Here is a 16,004-nt window from a genome sequence, read left to right as displayed (position 1 = left end):
TACATTGTTACTAGTTTAGGCATATTAACAAACATATTGTTAATTATTTTAACTTCTCCTCTTTGGATCCTTTATTACTCAGGACTTATTTGTCCAGCACCAAAAATCAGTAATTCTATTTCAGACAGCTGGACAGACAGGAGCTGCAGTCTTTGTACCTATGACTTCTACCTAATAACTACAAATTTCTTCACTTATATAATGAGACCTTGAAATAAAATATTCTTGTCTTATTCTGAATGCAGAAACAACATTTGATTCCCACAAGAATGCCTAAAACTGCCTGATCTGATTGTCTACTTACAAGGCAAAGACAGGATTGATTCTAGAGTCCAACTTTGATACTCTCACCACACAGCTAAAAAACTCCTCTTGACAGTGACCTTTTGAAGGTGACATTCTTGACATTGTTAAAAGTGTCAACAAATATTTCACATACTAACTGAGGAACAGCATGACCCTACAATTTCTTTGCAGTAAAATTTCACAAGAGGTTAGTACAGGATAACATTCAGCTTTGAGCTTTGAGCTCGTCCAGTTTTTCCCTGTTTGCACAAAAGTGGCTCTGTGAATGAGACAGAGACGTCTATCTTCTTTGCTAGCATTTTAACCAGGGCAGCCTGTACTGAAGACTTATACCGGGAAGCAGAGATATGTGGAAACTGGTGCTGGAAGGATTTTAAACACCTCCATGTATGTGTTGGCTCTAATTATGGTGAAATTATGGAATCTTCATTTAGAATGCAGAAGCCTTGCTGCCTAAACAACTGATTCTGTTTTGATGCAAAGAAGTCACTAACAGAAGAAGAAGCCAGCCCTTCTGCAAGGTAGAATTCAACTCTAAATCATACAGCTTTTTCTGTGTTGGCAAATATATATATATGTTTCTTCTATCAAGTCCTTTAAAACATCAGCATTGTGGCTTAAATACCCCAAGTACATACTTTAAATGTTATAAGCTAGCCATGTATGTTCTGCCTTAAGCTAGTATTATCAAGAGTAGGCAGGAGCAATATTCTGCATTTGGAGTGGAGAAACCACACGGAGCAGTGATTTGAAGAAGTAATTAGGCAAAATATTCTGTTAGTACTTGCTTGCAACACCACAGTAGTCTTTAGATGTTGTTGTTGATAATTGTGATGAAGTATTGTAGATGGGGAGATATGTTGTAAGGCTGTTCTGTTTTAACAAGGCAAAAGAAAAAACAACAGAAGGCCTAAAATGTGACCGACAGCATCAAGATGTTCCCCTTTGTCTTCCTTATCTGTGTGTGCAGAGACTTCTCCAATTGTTCTTGCATTCCACAGCAATCTTTGGGACAAAAGGAGTGTTGGGAGGAAGTAAATGACCGCCCCAAGGACTAACAGTGGACTGAAAGTGGACCATCAGGGTGCTAGAAGGCTAGATGACAGTGAAGATCACCAAATAAGGCTATATCTATTGGGCAATCACTGGGGATGGATAGAATAATGAATTTGGGAATGTAATGAATATATATGTGAAAATATAACATGGTCATGAATGATCAGCTGGTGGAGCATTCTTGGTGAGTTATCTTGATGATGCTACCCCAGTGCTCCCAACAAAGAATATCTTGCTTAACAGTAACAAAACACTGCTGTTAAGTTTATATACATATTGATTTCTTTGATTCAGCAGTGTGGGCTGGGGACAAACTAACAGGAGTCCAACTCTACAGGAAAAAAACCTCTGGATCCTGATGGAGAAGCAGCTCAAGTTAACAGTGCACCTTAATGACGAGAAAGGATATCCAGACACCGTGTGTCTCTAGAATGTAGCCAGAAATTTGAGGGAGGTCACTCTTCTCTGACAGGCCCTTATAAGACCATGCAGGCAAGACTTTGTCTGTTTTGGACTTCTCAGTCAGTGAATGCCAGGAGGTGAATTCCTGGAACAAGACCAGCAGAGGATGTCCCAAGTTGAGAAGAGGTCATTCTTCCATCATTCCTGCTCCCTGTCTCCTTGGAAGTTCCATAAAACAAACATAGGGAAGCTTCAGTGTTCCTGCAGGTGGATTGGGCAACACTCCTGGGTCCAGCACTGTCTTGATCCATGGGTGATCGGTCAACAAAGGTAAACGTGCATGTTCATAGTTATGTAGTCCAGTTAGTCCAAGACTGCCTTTAGGGGTGGTACTCCACTTGTGTCTAGAAGATTCTTTGGTGTCTTTGATGAGGGTCTTTGGTGGTTGTGGACCCTCTCCTCCATTTACTGATGTTTATCAGCTGTGAGGAGCCATGACTGGAAGTGAAGATAAACAGTCTGTCGCTCTGCCTTTGCAGAATGGTTTTCCTTTGGTGTTACAGCTTCCAACTTGAGTCACTAAAGTTCTGTTCTTTCATTCTCAGACAGTTGTTGAGGTTAGTTGCATGAGTCAACAAGTTGCTTGCACAGTAGTTAAGGAAGATTCCATTCTGAGTTTGAGTCAACAAGATGCAACAAGTTCTTTATAAGGCTCAGATGAGTATCAACTTACCTGTATGTCCATGACTTGTCACTGAAGCCAGCAGTGTGATTCTGCAGCTCAGAAGGCCAACAGTATTCTGGTCTGCATGAAAAGATGGGTAGCCAGCAGAAAGAGGAGGATAACTGTCTCTCTCTACACAGTCCTCCTCAGGTCTCAAATGGAGTACTGCATCCAAGTCTGGGGCTCTCAGCACATGAAAGATATGGAGTTGTTGCAGCAGGTACAGAGGAGGGCCATGAGGATCAGAGGGCTGGAACACCTCTCCTATTAGGAAGGTTGAGAGGTGACTTTGAGTAGATCTGCAGAAAACTTTAGCTAGAACATATTTCCAAGCACTGAATTTTTGCAAATGGATGTTTTTCCTAGAAGTGCAAATAGTCTAAATCATTTCTGATTATCTTCTTACTTTCTTTCTGGGACTGTGCTTGTGCTGCCTTCAAAACACATTTTCCCAAGCATAGGGTTGTCTCTCTTCAAAGAAAGGGCTAAGCATATCTGAAGTTTTAATGGTGCTGTATTCCTATAAACTTATGCTCGAGGATGGCTTAATTGCTTTCAATGAAATGATTTTTAAAAATCTACTTACTACAGTCATGACAAATTTTCATTTCAGATAATTATTATGCACATTACAAGCATATTTCAAGCATTCTAATAGAACTGAGAAAGAGGTTGCATGATGAAAAGTGTTTGCCATTTATTGCTTTTTTTTCTCTTCAGTGGTGTATCTAAATGCCTAATTTATTCTGTGGGTAGAATGTCTTTGCTAATAGCAGAAAACTTCATCAGATATAACATGATTTTTTAAAGCTTAGCTTGAGCAGCATATTATCTATGGAACGCTGTTGGAAAGTTAATTTGCTAAATAAGCAGATTTTCAATGACTTTTTCATATCATAAACAAGAAAAAAGAAACTAACTGAAAAAGGATTTATACTGCACATGGGGGACTTAACCAAAGAATGAGAAGGAAGTACGTGTACTAATCAGGGAGGAATTGGACTTAACTAACTTATAGAGAACATCTGCAAATTTTGGTGAGTGACTTTCAAGTTTGCAGTACACTTGGCTGAATCTTCCTGGATTTTCTGCTTGAAATGCTTTACTAACAGTCCACTGAGGTGTGAAAGTAAAATAAGTCCTTAGTGTGGGAGGGAAGATGCATTTCTTAGGAGCATAGCTTGACTAAAAATAGATGACTTTTTCTCTCACAAGGAGTATGCTGCTCTGTCCAACAGGATCAAATTTATTTTTAAGTCCTATCAATGTTCCTTCTTATCAGCTATGGCAAGTCTTTGTCACAAACACAGATTTATAAAAGAAACCATGAGTGCAATGATCTCTTACTGTCAAATACACTTTAAAGGAACAATTTTGTGAAGAATTTAATTTTCACTCTAAACTAACTAAACATAAGCCCAACCAATACAGCATCCTGGTTTGCTTTTTCTAACCTGGAACTTACTTTAATGTGTGGTCATCTTCTGAGGAATGGCTTTATAATTATGATTTTAAAAAATCTTTATGTGGCAATGCAATTGCTCTTCAGGCTCTGGGCAATTTTAGGCAGACAGCACTGTACCTGAAGAGTACCTGTATCAAATAATCTGGTTTTGTTTATGTCAATGAAACATTTCATGGCTTCCTGGAAGATTCATGATGTTGTGATACACATTATTTCAATACATTATTGTGCGTAAAATAATAGATGGCAAAAGCAGGAGCTTTATTTTTTCTGTTCCATATTACAATTTTAATTGAGAATTAGAAATATTTGGATCTGTTATAGCAATAGAACTAAATTAGGTTATACATGGTTTCAAAGAAGTGAACTGTGCACACCAATCCTTTTCACGTTGCTTTGCCAGCAGCAGGTCACCTGATTCAATGAAGTGATTTTCAAAAGCAAAGTACATTTTGCTGAGTAAAGATAATGTTTCTGTGTCTTTAGATAAGTGACACTGTGGAAATGAATACAACTCTGTGTTGTCTCAATTAGAGATCAGAGAATGTGGAGGAAGCCCACAAGGGCACCAAATCTGTGTGTGTGTGTTTATCTGTGTATGTTTTATCAGAGTGTGTCTGAAGCTGGTAGCAAGAGATGCCCTAAGGGACAGATGCTTTCTGTTATTAGTGTTCTTTCAGTTGCATTTAACTTTATCACAGTATATCTGCTTAAATTTAGTGTTTCATGTTTGGTCTTTGTTTATTGTTCTCAGTGTTAACAAATTTTGAACAAAAATTATTCTGCTTTCCCAGAAGTTAGCTTGCTTAGGGGTGAGGCTTTGGCAATGAAAGGAGTCTCTGCTCTTTCCTGAAACAAAAGAGCTGAATTGTGCAATGAAGATGGGCACACTGCAGTTCCTTTCTGTCTTGCAGTGTGTGCAGCACAAAGCCTTTTTAATACTGGCGCTACACTCATCTTAATTTTCCTGCACCAGTTCTATATAGGAGTTGTCAGATAGAAAGTCTGAAAAATAGGAGATCTCAAAGTTGGTCAGAGAATGCTCTTGTTGGTACATATGCAGGAGAATCTGAACAGTGCTGTTGAGTTACTGAAAATACCTAAAATCATGCCAGAATGCACACACAGGCTCTAAAGCAGGCATGTCCAACCTGTAGCCTTGCTTGCTCCTACTGCCTGAGGGTTGAAATACTCCTGTATCCTGCCCTTGGAACCTATGCACTATTTGAAACTAGTGGTTTTGAATTCTACAAATGGCAGGAGGTAAGTTGAAAGTATTAATTACAAACAGTTGGTCATTAAGAATTTGTATTCATAAATACAATATCAACAATGGTAATGTCCTTCCCTGTGAATCAGAAATAAATCCCAAGAATCCCCTTCCAAAATGCGCAGGCTGCTTTTTCAGATAAACTACTTCATACACACTTCATTCATGTGCCCACAAAACTTTTTGTGAGCTGCCAGTCCAAATATCAGAGAGAAGTGAGTAGAGGCTGGATAGAAACAGCAAGGACTGGATGAGGACAGAGGGATTTGTTTTCCATTGCCAAGAAGCAGTTTTTATTCTGTATGTTCTCTGTTTTGTCTACAGTCTTATTCCAATTCTTTCCTTCAAGGGCTCTTGTCATCAGTGTAAGTCATTTACCCTTTGGTGCTGTCTGTCTTGTCTCTGCTGAAATCACAATATTTAGTATCAAGACATTTGCATTAGACTTGCTAGACACCATACTTTTCCCTCTGCTCAATCATAAACACTTTTGCTAAAGCCCAATAAATTACTTGTCAGTTCAACTCCTGCGGATGAAGACAATCATTTCAGGTTTATGAAACCTGAAGTGCCCAAAACAAGTGATGTCCCAATACAGTTGAGGTAAGGTTGAGTAATGCAAATAATAACATGAATAACAACAGTAAAACAGTATCATGACCGCTTTCCAAAAAAATATTAGTTTTGAAGAATGCTAAATACGAAGTAATAGAGAAATTCCATAGAAAAACCTTGCCTAGAAAAAAACTCATGGAAAATCCTGTGTGTCATCTTGTCATTACATCATTGCTCTCTTTTAGTAGGAGTTTAGTGAAGAGAAGATTCATTGATTTATCCTCATCAAAACCAAATCATCTTTTAAGGTGGCTTCATTATACAATCCTAACACAAGTCTAGTTCTTTCATTTAGTATAATGCTCCTTTTTTTTTTAAATTCTTTTTTACCTGTTGTGTACCACTTTCAGAAGATGCATTTCATATACAATTTATTGGGTATAAAAAGAAAATAGGCATTGATTTTTTGAGTACATATAACTTTTTTCCCTACTTGACATTTTGTCAAGTTTCTATGCATAATATCCAGGCCCGGTGAAAGTCACACTATTAGTTTAAAACTTGCAACAATACTTTGTGATTGCCTTATTCATTCTGAAACCTATGGAAATGAGCTAATTTAAAAGAAAACTTCTTCTGAACACAGATATTAACCTAAATCTGTCTCAATATTGCACGTTGTCAACCCACTAAGGAGAGCTAAATAAATAAATCATATTCAGAGTTGCAAACTACCATTTCAAGCACCAACAAAGTCATTTATGAAACCAATTCAGCTAATAGATTTGCATAGAACAAGTCATTAAATGTCTTCTGCACAGGTTGAGGTTGATGGTCATTTAACAGACTCATAACTGTGGCATAACATACTGGCCTGTAATGGTCTACTTCAGAAAAAATAGGTGCTACAGTGATATGCATTTGTTTCTATTTATGCAAAAGTACTGTGGGATATAAATGCAGAAGATATGCTGTGTGAACCATGGTAATCATCTGAGCTGACGTACTCACTGTGACTACAGTTCTACTACTTTCATTTTTAGATAAGTGAGAATGTCCTTTAGATAAAAAGTTCACTCATCAACAGCACTATCCTTGTTGTAATCTTATTTTCCATAACTCAGTAACTACTGAAAGAGAGAGAGAGAAAAGGAGAAATTATTCTCCTTTTAAGTTGTGGCAGTGTGACAGACAGCAGCCATTAGGCCCTACAACTATTCTCAGGCATGCTGCTGTCACTGAGAGCAGAACCTGACCTTTACAAAATGTACGCATGTGGGATTCTTTGCCTGACCTTAATTTAAAACTGGGATGGGGAGCAGCATACTGAACACTTGCTGAGAGGCTGGTATTGTTTTGGGTATGCAGTGAATGTATCCAGGTTTGAGAATAAGAAAATTATGATAACGTTTAGATTACCAAATAGACTGTCTAAACTGCATGAGGTAATTCTATTCAGTTGAGTTTATGTGAATGTATACTAGCATTAAGGTGGGCCAGTATTTCTATGAAGAGTCACATAGTATGAACTAGCACATGCATGAAAGACAAGGGCAAACCTTAGGTTTATCACAAGATGAACCCAAGGCATCTGCAGATTGTGGTTGGGTTAGTGCAAAATGGAAGCACATTCAACAGAACAAACAAAACGGATTATCCATCTGACATACTGGTGTACTGGTGGACTGCTAAATAAAAAACTAATAAATGGTTAATATCCTTTCTTGGTTATGGCAGTTGGTTTTTGTTTTTTTGCTTGCTTGGGTTTTGTTTTTGTTTTGTTTTTGTCACTTCAGCTCCCTTAGAACATTCCACTAATTCTTCGGAATATTAGAGCTTTCCTTAAGTTCATAGTTCTGGTGATTCTCAGGCGATAAGACAGAGAAGAATCATTTGAGAACATCTCATTCAAATGCCACAGTTCCAAACAGAAGAATCCAGGATCACTCTATTAGTTTCCTCATTTGCATATTTTTTTCTTCTTTCTGTACCTTATTAATCAAAGCATGATTTAGAATGTGCATTTTCTTCTTAGTTAGTACACATTGTACTACAGCATCAGTGCTTCAGCATAAATCTTTGCTTTTGTCAGCCTTTGAGAAGATGGTCCAAGCTTTTATATATAAATCAATACAAGCTGATCATCAATTCCAAAGATAGGTCAGATAATATTTTAAATACAAGTGCTACTTTCACTGGACAGCAGCTCAGAGAATGCCTTTGCATACTTTTGGATGCATTGTCCATGAAATATGAAATTATAATAAAGCATTCTAGAAATCAGTATCATAATTTAGGTTTGTTGGAAGATTGGAGGAGCTTTAGAGGCAGGTTTGTGCTTTGGATATATCTAAAACTGAAAAATCCAGGAGTTTAGTGCAATTCAAAAAGTGCTTAACTGAAGGCAGAAATACTGGTAGAAATATTCACAAATATTCACGTTCTCATTCAGTCTGTCTCTCCAAGGAATCATTAAAACTTGATTTTGCCAGTTTATTCTTCGTGAAGACTTCATGAGGGTTGATCCAAACCCATTTAATGACTTTATCAGAGTTCCTGTAGATTACTGATCATGCAAGTTATGGCAAACGCGATGCTAGATGAGGTTTCAGTACTCAGAACATGCTCTCTGTAAAAATACTGGTTGCCCTTAGGACAAAGGTAGATGTGCTATACCTTGTCTACATGGAAGGCAGTAACGAAAGTGGAACACATACAATCATAGTACATTTTTTCACAAACCTACTTTGCATGATAAGAAATTCCCTGGAAGAACATTCTTGACCACCAGACTTTAAGTAAGTGAAACTCTGAGTGCCTGGAGTAAGGCACAAAATCCCATAATTTTCCACCTCCATTATTATTGCAGTTGTTATAACCGCAAGTCCTCTGTGGGGGGACATCACAGTGGGACTGTTCTACTGGAGTTAAAAGAGTTTAAAAATGCATTAATAACTCAGGTATTAAAATTACGAGATCCAGAATTTTCCTGTTAAACTGTAGGTTTCACAAAAAGATCACAGTTTGAGTCTCTTGAGAAATGCATTATTCAAGTTGCATATCGCTTCCAGAAATGCTGCAAGGCTTAATTAATTAGTGATTATAAGCTGCTTCAGGTCTCTTTAGATGAAGGGTACTGTATGTTTTCTTGAATTTACTATTGTGTTTACTGATGATAACTATGTTTTTCCTCTTTCTTATGAGAGTGAAAACACACAATAACAATTACAGACTTGATTTTCTGATTGTGAATATGAGGGATTTCTGTGCTCCTTTTTTATTTCTTCCTATCTATCTTTGAATTCAAAAACCCATTTTTCTTCACTAAGGGCATATGAAGAATTTGGTTGCTGCTAGCTCATTCACAGCAGATTTCTTTTCATCCAGCCTTTCTACCTACAGTGGAAGTGAACACCCCAAAGTGGGCTGTCAGGGGTGCTTCCGCTATCAGACCTGATAACAAAGCAAATCCAGCATTTGAAAATGCAGAGAGACATATCTCTACCACAAGTCTGTAAATTATGACAGGATTGCAGTGTTTCAACTGAGCTGAGTTCAAGAGTACATCCACATAGGAGGCAAATGAGATAGAAGCTGAATTTTATAACTTGGAAATCATTGTTCACTTCCATCTAAGGAAAGTTAAATTTGTTCAAGGTGAAAAGAACAAAAGACACAAAATATTTCCTGATTGACTTGTTAAAACAAACAAGCAAATAAACAAAACAATTTTTAAGGGGAAGGAGTTTCGCAATGAGATTAGCAACTTAAAATAAATCTAATAGCATTTCCTAGTTATTGCCCATCAAAAATTCAACAATATATTCCTGGACTGTTAGCCAGTTTGCACAAAATAATATATGGCAGTGCCAGTTTCTGAAGTATAAATGCAGCTTGTGGTACACAGTTCACCTGTTTCTCCATACTGGCCTAGATGACTTGAGAAAATATAATGAGAAAATATGAGAGGAAACTCTGAAGTAGCTTCACAGTTCACAATTTGAGCTATCTTCCCTGTGTATGTATGAGCTTTTCCAGTTAATATCTTTATAAGGTGCTCAATTTTATTTGTGTGAAATAAATATTCGCCTTAAATAATTAAATACACTGTTTTTTTTGTCCACCCCTCCAGCCTCCCATCTCCTCCCTGAGGCTTAGTGCATGTACTAGATACTCTGTTTATTTCAGGACAGTAATATTTATGTCAGTTCAAAGTTGCCCCATCCCTGGATTTGTTCAAGACCAGGATATATGAGGCCCTGGGCTGCTTGATCTTGTGGCTGGCAACTGTGCCCACAGCAGGGGGACTGGAAGTCATTCTGTTACTCTGTGATTCTACAGACTGAAATGAACAAATTTACAAGAAAAATCCACCAAGCACTATTAAACATAACGATGCAATTTTCAGCTCACATATGAGCTGAAGACTGTTGAAGTATCAGCACAACACCTATACAGTCATACTCTTCCCTAATTATCAAGTCTTAGGTGATGTCAGTGGCAAGTTGCTGGCTTAGAAAGATGTTTGCAGATACAGCTCTTTTTCTGGCCTTATGGTTATTCCTGTCAGGGTCTGTATAGACACCTCCTATGCTACAGGGGAGAGCAGCTGAAGTCTAATATTCAGAATTACTTTGAAGGTTTTCCAACAGAGTGTTCAAGTTTTCTAAGCAGTTTGTCCCAAGATTAACCTAATCACAGTTTTTCCTAAGATTTCATCTCACCCCTCACAGATTTATTTACTTAAGGGGAATATAAATGTTGGTTTAATTTGTTGGGCTCTGGCTTGTGTAACTGTGTGGAAGCATGCTTTGTGAAGTACTGTGCCATAGCCGAAAGTAGAGGTAGGATAATAGTGTTTCATTGTTAGCTCACAAAGAAGATACATTTGAAGTGTGGAAGAAGCAAATTTGAAGTCAATGTGCCATTTAATTGCTTTTAGTTCCTCAAATGACTGACCAATGAAAAAGGCATTTCGTATTAAATGTGGATTTTGGTGAACCCTATCCTTAAAAAGGAAAAAAAATCCTAGGCTTTTAATTATCTCTCCATCTGGTTTTTTATTTCTCTGGGTCTGCTAAATCTTGTAGTATTCAGCTTGTCAAAGAGACCATATGAAATGTTATGTTTAAAGCCCCTTTAAGTATTTGTAAATCAAAGCTGCTCTATAATTTACAGAACATTTATTTTAATGAATTATGTTTTTACACCAAATTTCAACCCAAGAGGTCTCACACCATTTTACAAACTGGATTCACTTTCATCAGCACTGAGATTCAGTTATCTCTCAGCCATCTACAGTAGGTCAGAAAATTGGCAAAATCAAAACTTCAGCTATTGCTGGGATAAACAAATGTTATGACTATGTTGAAGCAAAGTCTCATGTGGGAGCAGCAGTCACAAAGAATGCTGGTCTTTTTGTTACCTCACTTTATGAGTGTCCTCCTTATATCAAAAGATTATATCATATAATCTGTTCTATTTGTCTGCAGCAGATGAAGTGGTGAATGGAGTTCCTTTCCAAGTAATTTGCCAAAGCAGGTGGTGACCTACTGGAAAATGGATAGACTTTGCTCTATCAAAGCTGTCTCTTCCAATGCCTTACTCTTTGATAACTTAGACATGCACAAAAGAAACAAATTTCCTGAGCTTTGATTCTCTAGACTTACAAGATCAAGTCCTGGTTGGAGGACCCATAACAGCTTCAGTGTGCCCCTCCTGCAGTCAGGGGTGGTTACTTCCTGTTGCTTCCTCCTGTTGGATCCTTCTGATCTTCCCTGCTTGGAGATCTGCCACGTGAAACTGAAGAAATCTAGAGAAACTGAAATCTACACATCATCCCTCTTGTTTCTCTTCACTCTGGAGTAAAGAGAGTTAAATGGGACAACACAAAGTGCCTGAGAAACAACAACTGAAAACAGCCCTTTTTATATCTTCAATTAATGATATAATTATAAATAGAGACAAAGCGATTGCAACACTTATTCTGAAGAACAAGGGTAGCCATGTCAAGCAAATTAATTCATCTTATTATCTGATGCGAAAAAATGGAGTAATTTTAAAGAATGAAATATGATTAAAATGAAATGAAGTTTGAATTTACTAGATCTGAACAGGCACACAAGTGCTTCCACTTATTTAGATACCCTCAGTCAGCAACATTGATTTATATACGACATACAGCAACAGAAGATTGTGGATCTGAAATTACAGCTTTTCAACCTTCTTCTTCTTCTTCTTCTTTTTTTAAGCTTCCAAAAGATACTGCAAACAGCGGGCAATGAATTTGCCTTATGCAGCGTGTTTCAAGAATAATGGAACAAATAATTGTTCATCTATGAAAGTTGGTATTGAAGATGAGTATCTCATTGTCTGAGATTTGCCATTCTGACAAGAGCAGAAAGGCATAGTCATGGATAGCAATTCCAGTGTATGGAATAGTCATGAATAGCAAAATCCAATGCATGAATTCCTTGCAGAGGTAGCCTGAACAAAATATGTAACAAATGCAGTAACAGAAATCAGTGCATTTTATCTTCATTTTCAGAAACACATCAAATGAAAAAGATGTCAAAATAACTTGTACACAGTGGACTGCTGGAAAGATGGATGACCCAAGACAACCACATCTGTTCAGGTAGGATTTCAAATGTTTCTCATAACCAGAAATAATGCAGTTTCTTGGAATGTGTAGGGTAGTGTAGGGTAGTTCTTTTATTTTTTTATTTTATTAATTTTATTCTTTTGATCTAGTTTTCATGCATACATGTCTGGTCACTAATTTACCTATGAGTTCTGATATTGATACATGTGGGAATACAAGAAAAGCTGTTCAGAGCAGCAGCTGTGGAGCAAGATAAACAGCAGATCCCTATTTTGTGTCAATTTAAGAAGGTGCTTATAGTGTGCAGAACAGTTGAAAGGTTGTGTACTGAAGAGCCTGGGCTCCATCAGAAGAGGCAATTGTCAGCATCTCTCTGCTCTGCCCTTGTGAGGCCCCATCTGGAGTACTGTGTCCAGGTCAAGGGCCCCCAATACAAGAAAGACAAGGAGCTGTTGGAGAGGGTCCAAAGGAGGGCCACAGAGATGATCAGAGGGCTGGAGCACCTCCCCTACAAAGACAGGCAGAGGGAGGTGGGCTTGTTCAGCCTGGAGAAAAGAAGGCTACAGGGTGACTTCATTGCAGCCTTTCAGTACCTACAGTGGAGCCTATAAACAGGAGGAGAGTCAACTCTTTACAAGGGTAGATAGTGGGAGGACAAGGGGAAATGGTTTTAAGTTAAAGGAGGGGGGAAGTTCTTTACGATGAGATTGGTGAGATGCTGGAGGAGGCTACACAGAGAGGTTGCGCATGCCCCATCCCTGGAGGTGTTTAAGGCCAGGTTGGATGGGGCCCTGGGCAGCCTGTGCAGTGAGTGGTAATGTGTTGCCTTTTAACCTTTTAGAACACAGCCTGTGAACAACCAATCAGTGTTTATTTTTATTTATTGTTTTAGATAACCTATTTATTTACATGCCTTATATAACCTCTCTTGTTTTCTACTGTAGGATTTATTCTGTCTTTCAGAATACCTGGAAAATACAATAACTAATTCAGTTGCTTCTCCATTTCAGAACTGCATCAATAAACACAATTTTTTATTTCACACTTTCTGCTGATCTGACCACTTGTCTTTCACTTCTCAACCAGCCATTTACATTCTCTCCAGCTATTTTTTTTCCCTTAATATGCTAAACACAGCACTGTCTCTCGTTCTTGAGATATTTCAGTGTTCTAATAACACAAAAAGTTAAATATTGTTTAAAAAATATTAATCCAGAAATGTATTGTGGTTAATTGTGGTTTTCTGTATCAGCTGTAGCTGTGTATCTGTTCATCTCTTTGTATGTGAGATGTCACCCATATTTGCCACCCGTAACTCTTTGTTCATCACTTGGTAATTGCGTGTGTATTTTATCTGACTCTTTTCAATTGATTTTCTAACTCACAGCACTCTTGAGCTGCAGTCCTGTTTGTTTGAATAAATTCTGTACGCTCTGTGAAGAATACTTCTTTCAGACTAGAGAAAAAAAAATCATATAATTGAGGGCATTTTAAAATGTGAATCTTCTGATTGAAAGTATGAGCATAGGAAAGCAATATTTTTCCAACTGAACATATTGTGAGTGCCCTATCTGGAACATATCAGACATTTCCCGGAGCTTACAATGTTATGGGCACTTGCATTTAGAATTTTAAAAGTTTTCTGTATATAAAATGTGCACACAAATGATTAAATTTATGGAGGAACTTAATAAATAAGAACAAGTATCATTATATAATTTTCATTTACCATGTAGGAGATTTTCAGGCTTTTCTGTTTATAGGAAACCTTTGTATTTTTAAAAGCACTTTTCATCATATGATATCATTTGTGTATGGAAGAACTGATACTTTTGGAAAAGTAGATCTTTTATTTTAACTTTTTGTTATTATTATTATTATTTTAAAAAGCCTAGTTCTCATAGATAACTGTTATACTTCTTAGTCTTTTTATTTTCAGGGATCAGAGCATTTTTTCTTACCATCCTTCCTCATCTTTTACTTCCTTAACGTTTTCCTTTGTTTCTGCTGTGTTCAGAGAGTCCCTCCCAGTGTTGATGCTCAGTGGGAGAGACCAACTGTGCAAAAATGGAGCAGTCGAATGCTGCTTCTGTATCCACCAGGAAGCTATAAGGGCAATTTCTGTCACAGGGTTCCATAGTTACCTCATCAGTGGTCCTACATGGGCTCTTTGTGGAAAGAAAGGATTTTTGTGGAAAGATCAATTTATTTTATTTTTATTTTGACTTTTTCTCTACTTGGATATTAGTGTTTGCAGAATGTTAGCTAGCATAAAAAGGGGCAGAGTTTCATCCTCTGTGCTGCTCTTATAATCCTTTGTCTCTCTGTTAAATATGCTGTCCAGCACAGCTACTGCCACAAGGACATCTCCCTGCATCAAACTGCTCTGGAAATGTTGAGATCAGCAAAGATATGTTGGAGATTGCCCGTGTAGGGTGATCTGAGCTGCATAACTTGAAGAAGGAGGTCTTCCTTCACTACCAGAATGACAACACACCTTCGTGTATGTGATTTTGATTGGCTAATGTCACAGGTTAACATTAGTGTGGACAGGTATGGACTGCAAAAAGAACTGACCATAATGTTTCCAAAGAAAAGCAAAAAGTGGCTTTGAAAAGATAACCAGCTTCCTATAGCACATGGTCCGAAGAGTGCAGTTGGAATGATTATCAGACTTGTGCATGCTGAACTCCCTGTTTAACAATAGAATTAAGTCTGCCCTTTTGATCATTTTTGTATGTGGAGCAAACTGCAGGGGGAAAAAACAAAGCATCAGCACTGTGCTTTTGCTGCACCTGACATAAAGAATGTACCAATTAGTTTCATGATGCATCTAAAAAGGCTGTTTCTTTTTTTTTTAACTTGTCATTAACACAATTTTGTTAGAGCATACAATGCTAATTCAACAGTTTTAGAGTGTGAAGCTCACACAGTGCACCCAGTATCAGCTCTGAGCTTGGAGAAAACCAATACCACATGTTCTGTAATCTTCACCTTTTCACAGAAGCACACAGCCGTTTCACAGGAAGAATGTGGAGAAAAGCGTGGCATAACATAAAATGAGCAATAGTGGCTTTTGCCTAATCTATTATACATTGTTATTCCAGTGGTTTATACATGTCTTGGTTTATGGCAGCTCAGTCTGAAAAGGACCACCTCCCTCTTCAGCCTCACCTTCAGGCATGGATCTCACTCCAGAACAAAGCACACTGAGGCAGTGAGTCTTGCTGTGAGGACACAGCTCTAGGTGTGGTACCAGCCTTCAATCTTTACAATCTGAGCAGCTCTAGCAAATTATTGTGCCTCTGTGTTTTCTAATTTCATCTGAAGTTGACAGTCACTTTATCCCCGCAGTGCTCTGATCCTCTAGCATTCTGTGATATGCTTTCAGTCCTGCATAGTGCATGAGCTCATTGACAGGATGAGTGAAGAATGAGGAGGATTATTCATTGTTCCCATTACATGTAAATCCTCTCAACAATAGCTTAGCAGGAAGGCAGTGTTACTTCACTGGGAAGTTCACTTTGGACAGATGCTTTAAAAATCTGCACTTCACACTTGAGATATGCTGTCATTTTCTTCTTTTCCTTTCTCCTTCCCCCTGTAAGGAGCTTGTTTGCTT

General features: G+C 37.8%; 1 long non-coding RNA gene across 3 annotated transcripts in view; it reads left to right on the top strand.

The window, feature by feature from the left end:
* The first annotated feature begins 498 nt into the window (after positions 1-498).
* LOC107309483 (uncharacterized) overlaps positions 499-16,004 on the top strand; it is a 40,811-nt gene continuing 25,305 nt past the window's right edge. For 2 of the 3 annotated variants that reach the window (XR_014942859.1, XR_001553197.2), the window contains exons 1-2: positions 499-693; positions 12,326-12,415. This is a non-coding gene — a long non-coding RNA (uncharacterized LOC107309483). Of the gene's footprint in view, positions 694-714; positions 828-12,325; positions 12,416-16,004 lie in introns of those variants that run through there. The other variant, XR_001553198.1, reaches the window with a different exon arrangement.

This window comes from Coturnix japonica, chromosome 2 (assembly GCF_054131305.1).
Source record: "Coturnix japonica strain WE chromosome 2, WE-NBRP24, whole genome shotgun sequence".
Classification (NCBI taxonomy): Eukaryota; Metazoa; Chordata; class Aves; order Galliformes; family Phasianidae; genus Coturnix; species Coturnix japonica.
This window is presented reverse-complemented; position numbering and strand designations above follow the sequence as displayed.